Below are 4894 nucleotides of genomic sequence, written 5' to 3'. Positions count from 1 at the left end.
CGGCCAAACAGTGGCCAAGAAGGGCGCTTTTCAGCGCACGCTTGGACTCCAAAACTCTGCCGCGCCTTTTTCGGCTGCCGCAAATCGAGCAAACGGTGTGTTTCGGACGGCGTTTCGCTTCCGCTACTTGCGAGTGCTTTCGTGGTCCACCCCTCTATAAATACTCGGGAGGCGTCGAAGCCGGTTCTCCAAGCCGGACCCGTAGGTATCGTTGTGTGCTCGCTCTCATTGGCCCGCCTAACCAGAAAATGCCTGCGGTACACCCATTTGGATAAGAGTGCACGCAGATGCGGGCCTCGACGGCTACACATTTCCTCGGGCGGCCGCCTCCCGGCCTCCGTGGAGCGCGGGATGCACGGTCCCATCGACAAGCCTCTCCCGTTTTTACCGTGGCGTCGCGGTTCACCACGGCGGGCGGGTCGGTCTCCTCCGCATAAAAAGGGGGACCCCCGCTTTTTGTTCCACGAAATCGCACAAGCTTTTTTCGCATCCACGGTTTGCCACCGCACACCAAAATGCCGATCCGGCTGCCTACTTTAGCCAACAGGTGGAGCCAGGCGCGCCGTACTTGCGCGGCACTTCCCACGTCCACCGAAGTCGGTGCCAAGGACCACTTTCGGCGCCGGAGCCGCGTACGAGCCTACTCGAGGCGGAAGAACGAAGCCAGCAAGGGCCTGGCCGCAAGTGCGTTCAATTGTCGGGACGTCCAAGTCCCTCGTTCTTCCGTGCTTCCTCTTTCGGCAAGTCGTTGCGGCACCTTCCCAAAGCGCGCAGACCCGCTAATCGCGACGAGCGCGACGTGGCCGTGCCGCCTTTCCCTCGGCAGCAAGCAAAACGCCTGGCAACGTCGACGCTCCCCTAACCGCGATCTCGCACCGTGTTTCGTGTGGCGAATTCAAAAGCCGGCCGGCGCTGCTGCAACCATTACGGTCGGTACGCATACGCCGCGGAGGGCGGGACGGTCATCGGAGCGTGCGGTTCCTCCATCGAGTACTGCGCACCTCGGCCGTCGCATCGCCGTGCCATGACCGGCCGCGCGTCAACGCGAACCGGTGCCAGCGAGATCCCTCGCCTGCAAGAACCGACCGGCAGCCTCCGTCACCCGAGGACGCGGAGGCGCTTGCCGCGGACGGCGGGACGGTATGCACTGGTGCACAGCGGACCCGTCACATCGCCAGTTCCTTGACCGACCGCCGACGCTTGTGCCGTTCCTCTCGTACTTGGCAGTCGCCGCGCGATTGTCGGGTCTCGTTCTTGCACGCTCGAACGGTCGGGAGGGCACTCGGCTGGCGTTTCGGGAACGCGCAGCCTCGCCTTCTACCGACGTAACCACGACTCGCCGTTCGCGCTCCGCCGCTCCTGTTTACAGTACTAGGCGGTCCCGCAGCGGTCGGGTCGCGCATTTCGAGCGCTTCGAGCCACGGTGCAGTGGCGGGTCGAAAGCCGACCTATGAGTGCGTTGCGCCGTTTGTACCCGCGTCCGCCACCTGGCCGACCGTCCAAGGTCGCGGTGTTGGCGTCCGCTGGGCGCAACAATTTGTCACGGGGTGCCGCTCCACATTCAGGCAGCCCCGTGGGGAAAAGCCGACCCCGCGTCCAAACGGGGTCAGCGGCAGAAAGTGTCGGGCGCAGACGCAGCTGAGGCGCTCACCCTTCACAATCCGTTAATGATCCTTCCGCAGGTTCACCTACGGAAACCTTGTTACGACTTTTACTTCCTCTAAATGATCAAGTTTGGTCATCTTTCCAACAGACCGGCGCAACCGAAAGGCCGCGCCGGACATCGGTCCGAAGACCTCACTAAATCATTCAATCGGTAGTAGCGACGGGCGGTGTGTACAAAGGGCAGGGACGTAATCAACGCGAGCTTATGACTCGCGCTTACTGGGAATTCCTCGTTCAAGGGGAACAATTGCAAGCCCCTATCCCAATCACGAAAGAAGTTCCACGGGTTACCCAGTCTTTTCAGACAGGGATAAAGACACGCTGCTTCCTTCAGTGTAGCGCGCGTGCGGCCCCGGACATCTAAGGGCATCACAGACCTGTTATTGCTCTGTTTCGTGCGGCTAGGAGCCGCTTGTCCCTCTAAGAAGGTTGTAAGGTGCTGGGAACCCCGCACCTATTTAATAGGCTAGAGTCTCGTTCGTTATCGGAATTAACCAGACAAATCGCTCCACCAACTAAGAACGGCCATGCACCACCATCCACCGAATCAAGAAAGAGCTCTCAATCTGTCAATCCTCCCAGTGTCCGGGCCGGGTAAGTTTTCCCGTGTTGAGTCAAATTAAGCCGCAGGCTCCACTCCTGGTGGTGCCCTTCCGTCAATTCCTTTAAGTTTCAGCTTTGCAACCATACTTCCCCCGGAACCCAAATACTTTGGTTTCCCGGAAGCTGCCCGCCGAGTCATTTGAGTAACTCAGGCGGATCGCTGGTTGGCATCGTTTATGGTCAGAACTAGGGCGGTATCTGATCGCCTTCGAACCTCTGACTTTCGTTCTTGATCAATGAAAACATTCTTGGCAAATGCTTTCGCAGTAGTTCGTCTTGCGACGGTCCAAGAATTTCACCTCTAGCGCCGCAATACGAATGCCCCCGTCCGTCCCTCTTAATCATTACCTCGTATTCCAAAAACCAACAGAACAGAAACGAGGTCTTGTTCTATTATTCCATGCAAGTTTATTCAGGCGACTCGCCTGCGTTGAGCACTCTAATTTTTTCAAAGTAAAAGCACCGGCCATCTCGAGGCACACAATGAAGTGCACCAAGAAAGAACCGGCATGATGTTCAGTCCGAGCCGTCGCATCGGGTAGATGCACTACTCGTCTGGAACTGAGATCCAACTACGAGCTTTTTAACCGCAGCAGCTTTAGTATACGCTATTGGAGCTGGAATTACCGCGGCTGCTGGCACCAGACTTGCCCTCCAATTGATCCTCGTTAAAGGATTTAGAGTGTACTCATTTCAATTACGGGGCCTCAAAAGAGTCCCGTATTGTTATTTTTCGTCACTACCTCCCCGTGCCGGGAGTGGGTAATTTGCGCGCCTGCTGCCTTCCTTGGATGTGGTAGCCGTTTCTCAGGCTCCCTCTCCGGAATCGAACCCTGATTCTCCGTTACCCGTAACAACCATGGTAAGCAAGTAACCTACCATCGAAAGTTGATAAGGCAGACACTTGAAAGAAACGTCGCCGGCTCGTGGCCATGCGATCAGCACAAAGTTATCCAGAGTCACCACACAATACGGGCCGAAACCCGATCGATCTTGGTCTAATAAAAGCACCCGTTACCCAAAGGGCTCCAGGCTCACTGCATGTATTAGCTCTAGAATTGCCACAGTTATCCAAGTAGGAAGAAACGATCTAAGGAACCATAACTGATTTAATGAGCCATTCGCGGTTTCGCCTTATTTCGGCATGTACTTAGACATGCATGGCTTAATCTTTGAGACAAGCATATGATTACTGGCAGGATCAACCAGGTAATCGTTCGACTGCGCGTCCGTCCTCGCCCTCGGCGGGCCGGACGCAGTCTGTGTGCGGCGGAGGCCACCTTCAGGCGCCCCAACACGCTTATTTTGCACTCCGAGATGACGGCGTTCGAGCTCGCTACGGCACAACCTTCCCGAAAGACGAGTGGGAGCCGTGCGGCAAGAAGCACGTTCATGCTCGCTCTTTTTCGTTGCATCGACTCGGTCGCGCCGTGCGGGTTGCCCAAGCCCGCTGCACTGTCGGTGGACCGGCCGGAACTAGCAACGGAGCCGAGACTGCAAAGCCGCCAGACGACGGGTCACGCCCGCGTCTTCGGCGCTTTCGCATCTGAATCGCCCGAGGACGACACGGAACACACCTCGATATCGTGGTAAAACGGCACCGTCCGACAACCAGCCCCTAACGCATCAAGCGGATGAGGCTGCAGACGACTGCCGTGGATTCCCCTGGAGCAGACCCGAGGACACGCTTGACGAGGCCGAAGCCCGCCGCATATCAGACACCCGGTCGCTTTCGCGTACGCCGCTCACGAGAACCCCCACATAATAGCAGCGATAAGTACCCAGACCTCCTTGGGCCCTAATACGAGCGTACTCGAGAAAATTTCACCGCGGGTGTGCCCCGAAACGTGTGGCATGTTGAGCGTGCCACAAGTCTACGTCGCTCTCAAACCCGCCGAGGTCGTAGAATTTGCGACCCTACTCACGAAATTCCCACCGAGGATACGGCCGCAAACGTACCGCACCTTGGGTAGGCCACGAGTTTGTGCAACACTACGCTGACGGCACAGCACCGAGGTCGTGCGCGCACGCACGGGAAAATTCCGCCGCGGTTTCTGCCGAAAACGTGAGGCACCACGACTCTCCGCAAGTTCGCGTCGACTGCGAAAGACCGAAGTCGTGAACGACGTGTCCGCTACTCGCCGCCGACACGCTGGACACCAAACGTACAACGACTCGACGGCGTCGTAGAGGCCCACGACGCGGTTTTCCTTAACGACGTCTCGGCGTGGCACCGACAGGTTAGAACGGCCGACCAACGTTCCCTGTCCGCCGTTCGGCTCAGTCGAAGGGCTCGGCGACTTCGGCAACGCTGCGAAGCCGCACGGTGACGCACGCCATGTCCCCATTTTTTTTTTCTTTCTGCGTCTGCCGGGGTGCCCCTATAATAGCAGCGATAAGCACCCAGACCGCCGTGGGTCGCTCGCCCCGGCTGACGTGGTTTTTCGTACTCCTGCGGCGGTCGCCGTCAAGCACGTCCAAATACGCTACTTTCGTGGGCGCATTCACGCTCTTTCGCTTCGCCGGAGTGCCAGCACTCACTCTGCCAAAAACGGCGAACATCCGAGCGGCGGTTCCCACTTTTGCGTCGGCGTCGCAAACCCCGCCCCGGCAGACGAGGTTTGCC

General features: G+C 58.1%; 1 non-coding gene across 1 annotated transcript; it reads right to left on the bottom strand.

Moving 5' to 3' along the window:
* Positions 1-1665: 1665 nt before the first annotated feature.
* LOC142795621 (small subunit ribosomal RNA) lies at positions 1666-3480 on the bottom strand. The gene has a single exon (XR_012893170.1). It is a non-coding gene; the product is annotated as a small subunit ribosomal RNA (ribosomal RNA).
* Positions 3481-4894: the final 1414 nt, after the last annotated feature.

Source organism: Rhipicephalus microplus, unplaced genomic scaffold (assembly GCF_043290135.1).
Source record: "Rhipicephalus microplus isolate Deutch F79 unplaced genomic scaffold, USDA_Rmic scaffold_763, whole genome shotgun sequence".
NCBI classification, from domain to species: domain Eukaryota; kingdom Metazoa; phylum Arthropoda; class Arachnida; order Ixodida; family Ixodidae; genus Rhipicephalus; species Rhipicephalus microplus.
The sequence above is the reverse complement of the archived record's forward strand: the minus strand, read 5'-3'. Positions and strand labels throughout refer to the sequence as shown.